The sequence below is a fragment of the Rhinichthys klamathensis genome, unplaced genomic scaffold (genome assembly GCF_029890125.1).
Source record: "Rhinichthys klamathensis goyatoka isolate OS25496 unplaced genomic scaffold, OSU_Roscu_1.1 h1tg000176l_1, whole genome shotgun sequence".
Taxonomy (NCBI): Eukaryota; Metazoa; Chordata; class Actinopteri; order Cypriniformes; family Leuciscidae; genus Rhinichthys; species Rhinichthys klamathensis.
Genome location: NW_026606705.1, coordinates 296184 through 312922, shown reverse-complemented (window position 1 = coordinate 312922; position 16739 = coordinate 296184). Strand labels below are relative to the sequence as shown.

Sequence of the window (16739 nt, the reverse complement as noted above, 5' to 3'; positions counted from 1 at the left end):
CACTGTTCTTTGTAAATCTGCAAGTATGTATTGTGAAAAACAAAATTAAACCACTTTCTTGCTAAAAATCATGCAGAGCCGAATGTGGAACTAAACAGCCAGAAGAAGAACAACGTTTCATGTCTTATTATAAGTCCTCATTAATTTACTGTATTGGACTGTGTTTGGGCTCATAAATCCAAGTCAAGATACCTTTATTTATATAGCGCTTTTACAATACAGTTTTAAAGCAGCTTTACAGAGATAACAGGAAAATAATGCAACAAAGTTTGTTTCTAGAAGAAAATAAAGTCACAGTCCAGCTTAAGTAAGTTCAGTGATGATTCATTTCTGTTTTAAAAAAAGTTATTAATTCAGTTAATTAATAAATATATCCGCTATATCGTCCAGCTCAGTTCTGCACACTTGGTGAATTCAGAAGCGCACACTAGCATGATGTTACTCTACTATTCCTGACATAGAGAGATACTGTAAAAGTGTGAGAGTTGAACACAGTCTGTGCTTCTGGATTCAGAAACTGTTTTATCAGCCAAGTGTGTAAGCAATCCAGACCAACATGTTCCAAAAGCTCAATCTGCATTAAAATAATAACCAGTAGAGGGAAATAAAGCTCAATCTGCATTAAAATAATAACCAGTAGAGGGAAATAAAGCTCAATCTGCATTAAAATAATAACCAGTAGAGGGAAATAAAGCCCAATCTGTATTAAAATAATAACCAGTAGAGGGAAATAAAGCTCAATCTGCATTAAAATAATAACCAGTAGAGGGAAATAAAGCTCAATCTGCATTAATAACCAGTAGAGGGAAATAAAGCTCAATCTGCATTAATAACCAGTAGAGGGAAATAAAGCTCAATCTGCATTAAAATAATAACCAGTAGAGGGAAATAAAGCTCAATCTGCATTAAAATAATAACCAGTAAAGGGAAATAAAGCTCAATCTGCATTAAAATAATAACCAGTAGAGGGAAATAAAGCTCAATCTGCATTAAAATAATAACCAGTAGAGGGAAATAAAGCTCAATCTGTATTAATAACCAGTAGAGGGAAATAAAGCCCAATCTGCATTAAAATAATAACCGGTAGAGGGAAATAAAGCTCAATCTGCATTAAAATAATAACCAGTAGAGGGAAATAACGAGCCATCAGACTCCAGCTTTATATTCCAGACTCTGGAAGCTCTTCCTCTGGGAGAAATGCACTAGCATTGAGAAGAACACAGCGATCGCTGAGATATTGAGTTCATGTACAAGAGCAGAATCAGGATCAGGATCAACACAGAAAACACTGTAAGACCGGCTGGAGGAAAGAGGAAAAGCTGTGGATGGACAGTTGAACAAGCAGCGACAGATTTGGAAATAATTCAATTACACATCTGTACCAATGCTTCCAATTCAGCCACTCACACTACTAAATTATTCCTTTTAATTACAGTATTGTCTAATTAAAATGTAATGTGTGTAATAAATATTACAGGTTTCATACAAGTTAAGCTCTATTCTGGGAGATGAATTAATTATTTTACATGAAATATTACATAAAAAGTTATTTACAAAAATGTACAAATACAAATGATGTCTCTTCTCGGTTCACATGTCATCACTGCATTACTGTGCATGTGTTTTCTGAAGGACTGAAGGAGGAAGTCTATTTTTCTGAGGTAATGTAAGACAGGAAGCTTTCGCAGCAATTCTGAAAAGGTGAGAAACATCAGTGATGAAAGGAAAGACGCTCAAAGCTTTTTAAGCAGGCAGTTATTTATTAAGTTACACATTTAAATATACAGACGGGAACAATATACTTTATCAAGTGACCATATCACCATTTAATGTCCCTCTTATACCCTGAGCAAAGCAATACCGAGCAACAGAAAACCATTGAATGAAAACAAATGGACCATAAACCTAAAACTATCCCAACAATACTCAAGCATGATGGATTGATTCTGACAGATACTGATACAGATTGTTTTTGGACCCGACGAAACGGCAGCATTGAGACGTCTTGAGATGGTATTCGGTCGGTTGAGAACGCACAATCTGAAACTGGCCCCCAAGAAATGTAATTTCCTTAGGAAATCTGTGCAATTTCTTGGACATGTGATTGATGAGTCTGGTGTATCCACAGATCCAAGTAAGGTTGAGAGTATATCCAAAATGACCAGCTTGGATCTGATGGAGGCTGATGGTGTTACACCATCTCAGAAGCGCGTAAGATCCTTCCTTGGGATGGTTAACTATTATCAGCATTTTGTACCCAACTACTCAACCGTAGCCAAACCTCTTTTCGATTTATTGAAAGGTCAGATAAAAAGAGCCAAAAGGGGTCGTGCAAATAAAAGGAATTGTGCATTAAGGAAATTGACTGTAGCTGATTGGACACCTGAGACGCAGCTGGCATTTGAGAATCTTAAGACAGCCATGGTAGAAGCAGTTGTCCTAGCCCATCCGGACTTCAGCCGCCCTTTTGTCCTTTCGACCGATGCTTCTTTAGACGGCATTGGAGCTGTGCTGTCTCAGGTTCAGGCAGGTGACACTAGAGCTAGACCTATAGCGTTTGCCAGTAAGTCGCTTTCTTCGTCTCAACGAAATTACCCGGCACATCGCTTGGAGTTTTTAGCGTTAAAATTGGCAGTTTGTGAAAAGTTCAGCCATTGGCTGAAAGGTCACATATTCACGGTATGGACCGATAACAACCCGCTCACCCATATTTTGTCCAAACCTAAGCTTGATTGTTGTGAGCAGCGATGGGTGGCCAAACTTGCAGCGTACAATTTTGACATCAAGTATGTGCCAGGTGCGCAGAATGTTGTCGCTGACGCTTTGAGTAGGATTCCATTCGTGAAAACTAGCATTGGCTCTAGACTGTTATGTAAGAAATATGGCAGACTTTTATCTGAAGTGCAGGAGGTTTCTGTCGGATCAGTTCAGGATGCTTTTCGGTGGTCTTATGGGTCTGAGGGAAAGCAGGGCGTTTCTAGCAGTGGTCCTTTGCACAGTAATTCGGTGATTGTTGCACAAACTTCCTTGGATAAGGAGGATGTAATGGCCGTGCTTGACTCACAATTGGCATGGGAAGGCGGTGCAAGACTTCGTGCTTTGTCTGTTTTGAATCATCTTCCTCAGATGGTTTCCGACTTGGAGATGCAGCCTACATATTCCGAACGTGACCTCCGTGAGAAGCAGTTCTCTGATAGTGTGCTGTCAAGGGTAATTCATTATGTGGAAAGACTTCACAGACCTAGCAGGCGTGAAAGAGCAAAGGAATCTGCTAGGGTCCTTAGATACATTAAGCATTGGGAGAAATTTGTTGTGAGAAATGGGATTCTCTACCGGATCTCCCGTGACCGTTTGTCTAAGGGTAAACGTTTCCAGTATGTTGTCCCTAAGTCACTTCAGTTGGAGGTGTTGAGGGGAATTCACGATCATGCGGGTCATCAGGGGCAGTCCAGAAGTTTGGGACTGGCGAGACGTCGTTTCTTTTGGCTGAGAATTGACAGAGATGTTAGGGAGTATGTGCGATGCTGTCAAGAGGTGTGTTGTCAGTAAAACCGCTGAGCCTGAGGGTCGGGCACCCCTAGAGAATATTGTGACAAATAGACCATTGCAGTTGGTATGCATTGATTTTTGGTCTGCTGAAGATCAAAACAACAAGTCAGTTGATGTCTTAGTGATCACCGATCACTTTACCAGGTTGGCGCAAGCGTTTCAATGCAAAGATCAGTCTGCTAGACAAGTGGCACGTGTCTTGTGGGACAAATACTTTTGTGTGTTTGGGTTTCCTAAACGCATACACAGTGATCAGGGGGCAAGTTTCGAGGGCCAAGTGATTTGTGAGCTTCTTCGGGTGTCTGGGGTACAAAAATCGCATATGACTCCCTACCAACCTATGGGGAATGGTAGTGTGGAGCGATTTAATAGGACCCTGGGGAGCATGATCCGTGCATTGGCTCCTGATGTAAAGCGTAATTGGCCAAGACAACTGCAATCTTTGACTTTCTTGTACAACTGTACTGTTCATGAGACGACGGGCTATGCTCCATTTTATCTCATGTTCGGTAGAGTTCCTCGCCTTCCGGTAGACATAATTTTCCGCTCTGTATTGGAGGATCACACTGTGACTTGCTACGACAAGTATGTAGCTTCTCTTTTGAAAGATTTGGAGGGAGCTTTGTCATTAGCTCAGGCACATGCTTTGAAGGAACAGAGTAGACATGCAGTGCTCTACAACAGGAGAGTCAAAGGTCAGAGCATTGATGTTGGTGATCGTGTTCTTCTAACGAACAAGGCTGGGAGAGGCAAGTGAAAACTAGCTGACAGATGGATGTCCGCCGTCTTTGTCGTGGTGGATAGAAATGTAGACACTCAGATTTTCAAGATAAGAGATACAAGCTCTCGTCAGGAAAAGGTTGTGCATCACAACCTTTTGCTACCTGTGAACTTTTTGCCATTAGACAAAGCGGAGTGTGCAGTATCCGACACAGTTTCATCTTCATCTGTGCCTGATTCATGTGATGAAAACAATGTTTCAGAGTCTGTGACAAGAATGGGTGTTGACAGTTTGAAATCGGGGCAGAGTGTCAGAGATGGTGGGTTGGCAAAGACGCACGAGGATTCGGAGTCTGTTAGACCTGATGATGGTTTCTCTCTTGATGCTAATGTCTCATTTTCTACAGTTGACAGTTGTGCCAGAACGTCTGACTGGGTTTCTGGGTTGCCTGATAAATGTTTACTGCTGAGATCAGTTGTATCTTTGAGTAATGTGTCAGTGAGTGCACAAAACGAACCGTTTGATGGTTCAAGTGTTACTGGGTGTTTGGATTCAGAGGTCGAATCTGTGAGTCTTAAACAAATATGGTTTAAGATGTACAAATGAGAAGACACAAGGTACAACATTTTTTTTTTTTATGTTTATTTTCTATTCATGACATACTTTGATAAGTGTGTTACATTTGCTTACTATATACCTTGACATAGAGTTTTGTGAGATGTATACGAGCCAGATCTTGGTCTGAGAGTTTTGCCCTCCTCTCTTTCCACTTCATCTTTTCAGATAACCTAGAGTTTGGCATACCAGTAGGTATCTTTGTGTGTGTACGCCAATGTGAATGTATTGAAGGGTGTTTTATTTTTGTACTACCGCTGCCTTAATTCAGTAGAATTCAGTGGGGGTGAATGTAACAGAGTTACAATTGTATTTAGTTTTATTGTGAATCCTCCTGAATTCAACAGCAGTTATTCATTTCATGTTAAAGTAGTGCCCTCATGTGGTTTGTTTGGGAGCTGCAGACAAAAATGCGTGGTTTGACGGTATATAGCGTAACACAGCAGTTGCTACGGGGAACGCGTGCTGTTGGTGCGTATGGTCATGCTCTGTCTCATTTTGGCAATATTTGTGTGATTATGACGCAAAATGACTAGCGATTTTAAATATTTTGTGTTTGTGATTTGGTTTAGCCAATGTTTAAACCATCTAATTCGAGTAGTAACATATATTTGATTAGTTATGGCCTTTTGTAAACTTCCGTCTGATAGTGCTCTCGTTAGCAAGACCACGAGGTTGCTAATTTTATCTTATATTTTATTTAGATATGTAATGTCTGCAGCAAAACACCACTGAGAGGATGTTTTATTTCACTTTTCAGGAATGTTTTTGTGTATATTTTTGTGTTTATTATTGCTTTTGCTTTTATTATTGCATCATGTTTCATACGAAATGTGGTCATGTGTCGTGTGTTCTATTATTGGTTATATACTGTTGTAGCGTAACACAGCAGTTGCTACGGTGAACGCGTGCTGTTGATATGTAATGTCTGCAGCAAAACACCACTGAGAGGATGTTTTATTTCACTTTTCAGTAAATACAAATCAACAAAAATGATGTGTCCTTGCATTTATTGAGGAATTGAGCCCACTGACTCCTGTTCATCTGAGTGCAAGAAGAACGTGTGAACGAATTGGTCAAATCACAACGCAGAATACAAGAGAGAGAGACCAGATCCAGTCACGAGAGCGACGAGATCCGTCACACATGCTGACTCTAGAAGGGCAAATAAAGTAGTGTGTGTGTGTGTGTATACCTGCGAAAACCAGTGCCTTCGTTTGGTACGAGCGGTTTGGTCTCCTTTTAAGGCTTAAAGAAAGGATTTGTGCCAATGACATTGGCAGCTGGAAATACAGAGGAGTGGCCCGACTCCATGCAGGACTCCACACATCACTCTAAAAAATACAGTTGGTCCAAATTTGACCCAAACATGGGTTGAAACAACGGTTTGGTCCCGGAAACACCTCAGTTTTGTTTACTAGTGACACGAAGACTTTCGCAGAAATGTAAAACATTTCTTTCTAACACATGTTGTGTTTCCTCTTTCAGATCTTCATTCCCCCCACCCCCCATGTCGTCACTCGTCAGAGAGTCATTTTATTGTATATTATATATATATAAGTCTCATCCACATAATCTTTAACTTTGTCTGAAATAATAAAACCGATTGCCAAATTAAGGAAAAAAGGGAAAAAAAAAGGGTAAATTATAGATTGGTTATTATAGAGGATTCTTCTCATCCCTTACATTCTAAATTTCAGTTGAAACAACCCATCATTTATATTAGAGTGTATGGATGTGTCCGGCCCACACTTTCAGAAAAAAGGTACAGAAGCCGTCACTGGGACGGTACCCTTTAAAAAGGTTGTAACATCTACTTTCAAGAAAGCTTTGGAGGCTACATAATAAAATGAGGGACCAGAGACTTCGCATTTCAATGAGCCATGTGTATTATACCATAAATCACCATTAGGGTTGGGTATCGTTTGGGTTTTATCCGATTCCAGTACCTACTCGGTATTTTTTAAACGGTTCCGGTGCTTAAACGGTTCTTAAATCGGTACTTAAGAAAATGAAACCGCACACACTTTATCAAAAAATAATACCCTTTAATTTACAGGGCCAAACTGGACACAATATTAACTTAAATCTTTAAACAATATAAATACAAGTAACATATGGTAATAATAAAACCAATATAAAATAAAAATTCATATTTACATAATATCAAATGAAACAATATTGTATCAAACAATGTAATAATACTGGAGATTAATAGAGATTACTAACAGGCAGAGCTGCCAACTCTCACGCATTGACCGTGAGACTCACGCAAATGACCCTTTTCACACAGAAAAATCGCGGACAAAGAGGACACTGACAGACAAGACAGAGAAGGTTACTTCTGATATGGAACAAATCCACAGCTGTCAGATTCTGTCAATATTTTTACGAGATTCACACAATAAATAACGTTTTTGGCTCTTTGAAATGTGACAGATCGCTGTGCGTCAGTTCAAACGGCACGTGATACAGCAGCCTACAAATTCACTGCTTCTTAGCTACGCAGCGCTGAGTGAACCTATGAAAGAGAACATCTCTGGTTACTGGTGTAACATATCCCTCAATAGGGAACGGGACGCTGCCAAGCTCCTCGCGCTGCCGACCAGCTTCCTTTTTCGGCAGAGAAATCTGAGGAGCAGATGGCGCGCGCGCGCCAACATAGTATGACGACGTAAGTGCGTCGATGCGGCGCCCGCGCCATCAGCCAATGAATTGGCTTGATTCTATATGGGATTCAGACTATCGGCAGATCGGCACACCCAGAGGGCGTTCTGACACGTAATTTTACACGTGAAATGCAGCCAAACCTTGTGAGAAAGAGCGCGCATGCGAGACAGAAGAAACTGTGCTCCAAACTGTGTAGCACCATGTAGCACACGCACGGCGGAGAGAGAGCGAGCGAGAGACCTTGTGTGTGTGTGTGTGTGTGTGTGCGCGCGTGTGTGCCTAATGAAATTAGGCACCGAAATCAGGCACCGAAATTTTCGTTCTTATTCGGTCTGGTTACTACCGTTTACGTCGGAACCGGTTCCCTATTGGCACCGAGTTTCGGTACCCAACACTAATCACCATACAGTCAGTAACCATACACAATACATGAGGCATTCATTTCCAAGGCAATACATCAGAATAATTCAGCTCTTCCAAATAATGTCTTTGGTAGCCAAGAGTTCAGTCTCCAGAATCCCACAAGTAATAAGAAACAGTACTTAAGTGCAGAGCGGATGAGTTCACAACGGTCTGAATCCAAGTGTCCAAGCGGCGATTGATATTAGGAACAAACTATAGCTCAAGGCACAAACAGCAGATGACAAAGGTGTTGTTGATAAAACGCAGACAATTAATTCCATATTGATCGAGGGTTTAGTTATAGTTGAGTTGCTGCCTCATGCCTGCACGATGAACTCTCTGCATCAAACAAACGAAGTGCCACCCTAACACATTTACATCTCATTTGAAAACACATTACACATACAAACAAAGTACAAACTGAACACTTACATTTGAGCATAAGAACCACAGGTTCCTCAAATCAGGGAAAAACACGACCACACTGGTAGGGAAGCTTCTCCATAAACATAACACATCCTTCCTTCCCTACTCTACTTCTTCAACCATTTTTATGCTACTAGGAACCCTCTTGACTAGAGTACCCCCCAGTGGTAGAACCAAATATGACACGGTACAGAGAGCTAATAAGACAAATGTAACTGCAGGCTGTTACAAGGTTCTAATATGTACCATTTAGATATTGATAAGCACTTACAAATGTGCAACCTGTGCAACTGACCTCTCTCTGGGCTGTGTTTCCCAGAAGCATTGTTAGCCAACTATGGTCGGAAGTTCCGTTGTTATCATCAGTTCAACGAGTCGTGTTTCCCGAAACCATCGTTCCAACGAACATTTGCAAACAGTATTGCAAAGTTGTGTGTTTGGAACGACAGATCTCGACCTGTGGTTAGAAGCAGTTTCATTAACCGGGAGGGGACATGTTTGGTTCACTTAGTTTTCTCATTGGCTGTGAGATATTAATTCGTGAGAACGTCATATTAACTCGTGGGAATGTAATAAGTTGTTGCAACTAAATCATTTTTTTTTGAGGTAATGTCATCCTTATGTCATGGCTGTTATGATTTTGAGGATGAACCCAAGCGCTGACAGGATGCTTGACACAGTTTATTATTGGACAACAACCAGGGAAAACAAAATCCACGAGGGGGCAAAACATGGACAGGACAAAGAGTGACTAAACTATTACCAGACGATAAACAAACAGCAAATATAGAATCAGAACCTTCACAAGACAATACTCTTGACAGGATACTCACAAGGTTAAACAAGGTATGAAAATGAACCGGCACAGGACAGCAAACACAAGGGGATTAAATAGGGAGAAACTGATAATGACAGCAGGTGACACAGAGGAAGCAATAATGACTAACGAGGAGAACAAGGGGACGGGGTGAAGTGACGAGACAACACAAGCACATGGCCCAAACAAAAGGCCATGTGCTTGCACACAAAACATGGGTCTGTCATGATCCTGCCTCAAGACTAGAGAAAAATCAAGGACACAAGGGCAGAATCATGACAGAACCCCCACCTTAAGGAGCGGCTTCCAGACGCTCCTCAAGGGGACATCAAACACGGGACATGACAGACTGAGACATAGACACAAACCAACAAAACATGACGAACAACAACAAAGGCATACATGAAAAAAACGATAACAGGGTTGGGATGACACATCAAAAATAATAAACATGGAAGAGGGGTCGGAGGAAACACAGAGTTCATGGGGGGTGGTCCAGGGTGGATTGGAGTGCTGGGGGGCTTAGGTCCACGGGATGAGGGCTGGGGACAAGGAATCCAGGCAGGCTTGGACGGGGACACACGGGGAGGGGTCTTGGGGGAAACAGTCCGGGGCTTAGGGGTGACCGGGGAAACACACAGGGGTACTGCAGAAGTGGGTGCAGCAACAGATACCGACACAGAGGATACAGAAGGCAGCGAAACAGGAATCCTGACCAGGGAAACAGCAGGTAAAGGAACAGGGCACAAGACAGGGGGTGTAGAAGCAGACCCGGAATCAACGCTTCCCCAAGCAGAATCGACACTCCTCGTTTCTGATTCTGTAGTGGCGTTGAAAGTAGCTGACTCGGGAATCGAGCTCTCTGCAGCTGGCTTGAGATCAGCGCTCTCTGCAGCTCTAGGCACGGGGTCTGGGGATAAGACAAGTCTGACAGGGACTTCTAGGATCTTGACAAGACGTGATAAATAATCCGACAGGGTCTTGGCAGCAATGACGACAGGCATTTCCTGACGAGCTGAAACAGACTGTAATACTGCTTTAGCAGCAGAATCGGCCGCGGCTCTCTCCTCAGCTCTCACGACTGCAGACTCAGATACAGCTCTCTTTGTTGCAGGTTTAGAAACAGCCTTCTCTGCAGCAGCCTCTGGAACAAATCTCTCCAACGCAGACTGGGGAACTGCGCTTTCTGCAGCAGGTTCAGGAACAGCGTCTCCTGCAGCAAAGTCCGGAACTGCGCTTTCTGCAGCAGGCTCAGGAACAGCGCTCTCGGTTACAGCGGTGGGTTGGAGAGCCCTCGCGGACTCAGGGGGAGACAAAGACAGAGGACAAGAGGCTCCCTTTTTCCTCTTCTTCTTCCTGGGTCACGGAGCAGAGACCGTAGCCAGACTTGTGACCGGTAAGGGGGGCGCTGCGGGGGCCGTTGCTGGAACTGGGGAGCCCACCGCAGGCAAGGAGGATTCCGTGGAGGATGACTCCGACTCCCACGACAAGCGCCTTCCACATTTTCCGCGAAGACTGATGGATACGGATGGTGTCTCAGGAGTCGTGGTGGAACATGCCTGGTCCCCAAGCGTCGCGACGGCTAACATACGACCCTCTGGAATCAGTGGTAGTGTGGCAGGAGGTGAAGACAGGGTGGGACCCTGCAGCTACTTCCGAGACAAACAGTCCACCATATTGCGGAACGGGCGGCGGACCAATCTCTCCCGTTCAGCTAGAGGAGAGCCAATGTCCCCCTGAGACCCGCGATGAGGTAGCGATTGACCAGGATCTCCGGCAAGAAAAACCTCCTCTAGTCCACGACCTGGGCGTATCTCCTCAGGGTCAACTCACCCTGGGGAGGGAAAGGAAGCTTGCCATTCAAACTGTCGGCGATAGCCGACTGCCACCATAGTTCCTGGTCAGTCGGCTGTAGTATAACGGGAAAAGACACACTGTCTGCTGGGTTCTGTATTGGCCGGTTCATTCTGTTATGATTTTGAGGATGAACCCAAGCGCAGACAGGATGCTTGACACAGTTTATTATTGGACAACAACCAGGGGAAACAAAACCCACAAGGGGGCAAAACATGGACAGGACAAAGAGTGACTAAACTAGACTATTACTAGACCGATAACTAGACGATAAACAAACAGCAAATATAGATTCAGAACCTTCACAAGATAAAACTCTTGACAGGATACTCACAAGGTTAAACAAGGTATGAAAATGAACCGGCACAGGACAGCAAACACAAGGGGATTAAATAGGGAGAAACTGAAGCAATAATGACTAACGAGGAGAACAAGGGGACGGGGTGAAGTGACGAGACAACACAAGCACATGGCCCAAACAAAAGGCCATGTGCTTGCACACAAAACATGGGTCTGTCATGATCCTGCCTCAAGACTAGAGAAAAATCAAGGACACAAGGGCAGAATCATGAGAGAGGCCACGTGATGTAAAGTCGTGATCCCATGTTGAGAGAACGACATATTTTTCTCATGGCCATGACTTCACATGTTGAGGGAACGTAATCTAGCCATGAGTTAAAAAACATAAACAACATGACCAACCATACCTGGCATTATCAGAAATGTAGGCCTATAATAATATTTCCCACAAGTTAATATGTCGTGACCAAGACAAAACTAAGTGTTCCCTCCCAGTCACTATAACCTTTAGAGTAAAAATTTCCCTTCAGGTTCATCCAAGCTTTTGAGGTGAACGGCAGGTAAATCTCTCTCCGGTCAGACAGAAACTAAATGTTGGTAGAGATAACTCATCTTTCTTTAAGGTAAAACATGTTATATGTACCTGAGTGTAAGAGTCGGAAGCAATTGAGAGCATGATTAGGATATTTTTATTTATATATACTACAGTATTTGATTATTTATTTAAATGTATATATATTCATAGTGCTGTTTCAATACTGCTTTTTCTTCATGGTGTTGAATACTATGTTAAATACAAACAACGCAGAGGACCACTTGACAGCAAACTCTTGTCTCTCACTGTTTTATTGAAAAAGGTCATTCTCATCTGTTGAGTTGACCTCAAGGCGGGGTTCGCAACAGATGAAACTCAATGTTAAGCGACTATTATTAAATGCTTTATATTTCTCTGGAAGGAAGTGGACACACTTTGTGGTTTCAGTGACTCTGCATTGAGCTGAAACCTTAGTTTGATCGACACCGTGAAGGACAACAGACACAATGGAGAAAGTCATTTTCTTCTTCTGTGTATTTTCTTATGGGATTATGCAAATCACATCCAGTGGTAAATATATTCTATCTCAAACATTCATGAAATTAACATATCATCCTCAAATACAGTAGCTATTATCATCAACAGTTAAAAAGGAAAGTGTGTTTATCAATGTCTCTCCAGATTTGTCAGTTGGAGGATCTTCTGTTCTGAGAGTTCGGACGGGAGAAAACATCACTCTGAACTGCAGCATGAGGAACAGATATGAAGTCGCCTGGTATCGTCTCAGATCTGAAGAACTCGGTCTGCTGATTTCTGCAGAGATGGACAAAACCGGGAGAAAACTCCTGAACAACTACAATCCAAACAGCAATCGTATGAACATTACTGCAGACAGTTCGATCACCAGAGTCTCTTTAACTATTACTGGAGTAACAGAATCAGATTCAGGCCTTTATTTCTGTGGAATAAAGTCTGACGCTCCAGAGATGCACTTCGACAAACCCATCAGACTGGAGATTGAAGGTACCAGATTTCATTTTTTTCCATTATCTTAACAAACTTATCAGTGTTGGGGGTAAGATGCGTCACTCAAGATGATCTGAACATAGGTTTTGTTTTAAGAGATATGAATTTAACTGTGTTTCCAAAGTGATGATTGTGGAATAAAATAAACCTGATTTTTTTTTTGTGCTCATAACTAACACAAATCTTACGGTTAATTGAGTCTCTTTTTTGTTGTTGTTTAAAAGTCATGTTTCTAGGGCTCCTTTTAATTTTAATGCATAATTTCTATCGCATGATGGATAAAAATGACAGAATCTCATCTTAATGCACGCTCACATATACAGCTAACAACTAAAACTGTTTATTTGTTTTTTGTATTTATTGTTTTAATGTTTTCTATTTTTGTATGATAAACTGATCATATATTTACCGGTATATTTGTAACAGAAGAGCCAAAAGAAGAAGATGACGTCCCAGGTAACATGTTGGTTTGATTGTTCATGTTTTAACTGCTCTGCTGGAGTTACAGCAATACTGTCTGGTTGTATATAAATGTGAGTAACTCTTCTGTCTCTGTAGATGGAGTGACCGTGACGGAGCGTGTGTTGATGTTCGCTGGTGTTGGACTGGCTGTGTTTGTGTTTTTTCTGGCTACATTTGTTTCAGGAGGAATCATTTACCATGCATCGTGGACAGCAGAAAGGATGGAAAGCAGCAAAACGTGCACTCTGATGAATCAAAAATCAGCTAAATGACACATTTCTGCTTTGTTTTACAGTCTGAGCTTTGCACTGCCAGTAAATTAAGCATTGCTGTCGGGAAACACAAATTAATTCAGCACCACTGAAACTTAAACAGTCTTTAATGGTAGTGGTGATCATTCAGGTTTATGCAGTTTAGTCAATATGCAGTCAAATATCAAACTACTGCCACCATCTTTAATGCAATGTTTATTAATTCAATATCAATTAACAATATGCATGCTAGTGTTAGAGCAACTGCAGTTTTTACATGTTTACAGTGAATGAGCCAATGCCCTTATTCAAAAAGAACAGCAAACAGCTTCTTAATGCAAATAAAAGCTTTAATATCATCAGACCAGCAGGACTCGTGATATAAATGAACATTGTGTCTGGCTATATCTTTACACATTATATATTTTCCCAGAGGAGCATTATATAAGCTGTTTTCAAGAGAAAATATAAATGTAAATCTCTTCTGTGGCACATAAAGCTTGATTTATTAAAAATGTCAACTGATGTCTTCAGCGATAAATGTTTTTTTAAGAGTTCTGATCAAATAAACAGCAGTAAAATTAAGAAATTATGTGATTATATGTGCATTTTCTGGCAGAAACCCTCATCATTACCATAATAACTGTATAAATTCAGTGAAGTCAGATCTGTTCTCACACTTTCAGAAAAAAAGGTTTCACATCACTGGTGTGCAATGTAGAGTAATGATTTCCTGACTGACCGCATTAAGGTGACACAAGTCAAACCACAAATAAGGGGTTATAACAAACCGACTATCACCGACACTAAAAGGACGTTACATATGCTAGGATTCACTACAAATAATATATATGCAAAGTTCTTGCACCAATGCCAATAGAACTAAAAAACCCGACCATTCTGCCTAAACATTCTCATATCGCCAGACTAATTTTAAAACATGTTCACCAGAATAATGGCCACCAAATTACACAAACACAACCGGTTACCCAGCGCAAACAATCTGGCAAGAAGTTTAATTCACCACTGTACCTTTCTTAGATGTGTCGGAGGGAAAGCAGGTCAACAAAAGATTTACTTCATGACCGTATAACCCCCTATCTGCCTCCCTTTACAAACACAGGAATTGATTACTTCGGCCCTGGTTGTAGATGTGCGCGTGTTAAATAACAATCTCCGTGTTGAGAACACGAGCCTTTATTGTAGCTTAGCACACACAGCTTATACACAACACAGACTCTGGTAACGTTCAACTTTCATTCCCCCGCCCCCTGACGAGATCACGTCATAGCCGTAACCATGGCAACTGTCAACACGGTCTACACTGGTGAAGTCAAAACACGATGTGCACATGTAAAGAGATATGGAGTAATCTTTACTTGCCTTGTGTCACGTGCTGTGCATCTTGAAGTAGCAAGCTCTCTTGATACACATTCCTGTATAAATTATATAAGGAGATTCATAGCCAGAAGAGGTAAAAGAGAACTATTAGAAGAACAGACCAAGGAACTAAATTAAATGGTGTTACAGGAAATGTTAAGAACTCTTAAAGGGATAGTTCACCCAAAAATTAAAATTAGCCCATGATTTACTCACCCTCAAGTCATCCTAGGTGTATATGACTTTCTTCTTTCAGACGAATTCAATTGGAGTTATATTAAAAAACTGTCCTGGCTCTTCCAAGCTTTATAATGGGAGTGAATGGGTGTATTTTTTTGGAAGTCCATCAAAGCGCATCCATCCATCATAAAAGTGCATGCATGCCATTCAATGCTTTGGAAATGAAGATGATGCTGAGCTTCCCATTGTAATGGTGTGTGCTCATGCTGAATCAGATTCAGATTTGAAAGCCATGCTCGCACCCTCTGTCCATCCGTGGATCCAGGTCAGTGGTCACACCGCACACTCAGACCCCCTCCAGCGAGTCTCCCGAGTCGGGTCAATGCGTTCCAGCTCGCTTCCCCACTACGGGTACGACTCTGGTTCCTATGACCTGATTGGTATGGTTTCATACCTAGCGCTCCCCAGCCCGTCCCGCCGGCTTATTCTGACTGCTCTGCTCTGGCGTCCATCAAGAGGGTAGGGGATCTACAAGCATTCTCGGTCGACGAACTGTGCCTAGAATTCGTGCTGGCCAACTCTCAAGCTCTTTAGAGATCCTGAGACCCCGGCCTGGATATGTGCCCAAGGTTTCCACCACTCCCTTCAGGGACCAGGTGGTGAACCTGCAAGCGCTGCCTTCGGAGGAGGCAGACCCAGCCCTGGCGTTTCTCTGTCCTGTCCGCTCCTTGCGTTTATACGTGGACAAAACGCAAAGCTTTAGGACCTCAGAAGAACATCAAAGCTGCAGTCGGTAGCTTTTTTGGGTTAAATATTGCCCAAAATACATTTTTGAGCAAATACATAACCAGCCAGTGTTCAAAACTCTCTGCTTGCCTTAGCTCGATTCAAAGCGGTAAGCTCGTAATAATGTTTTTAATTCCAGTGGTACTGGTGGATTCCGCAGGATATTCAAGCCTGTCTTTGCATCATTACGTCACATCTGTACACACACATCTGCACACACACATCTGTACACACACATCCTTACACATAAAGAAGAGTCTCGGCTAGTAGGCTATGTTGCATGTGGGGATGCTGGAGGTGGAGATTTATAGCCTTTTCTCACAGCACTTGATATAATTAAACTTATCAATTTGATGGCGGATCCAGAAAGGTTCAAACGACAATCACCAGTGACAACTGGAGGTTTACCTGATGTAAAATGCAAAAGACTTCGGAGTGGCTACAGAAAAAAAGAGACTTGCAACCGGCCCATGCGAAAAGAAGGATAAATATCGGAAGGGCATTAAATGTAGTCACGCAATGCAGATGTTGAACATTAACAATTTGAGAACAAAGTATAATTTGCACGGTTTTATGTGATATGATAAGCGATTGTTAGATTCAATCAGCGCGATTTACTGCAATGTCAGAACCAGAACAAAAGTGGATGTTACTTGTTCAGACATTTTCCAGTGAAAATTCTTATGTTGGTCATACTTCCAAAAAGAATAATCTGTGATTCTGAATGCCAGTATCCACACCGGCGGCGACTGACAGACACACACT

General features: G+C 42.0%; 1 protein-coding gene across 4 annotated transcripts in view; it reads left to right on the top strand.

Annotated features, from left to right (window-relative positions):
• The window catches only part of LOC130092371 (NACHT, LRR and PYD domains-containing protein 12-like), a 169542-nt gene that overhangs the window by 142681 nt on the left and 10122 nt on the right, over window positions 1-16739 (top strand). The window lies entirely within an intron of this gene.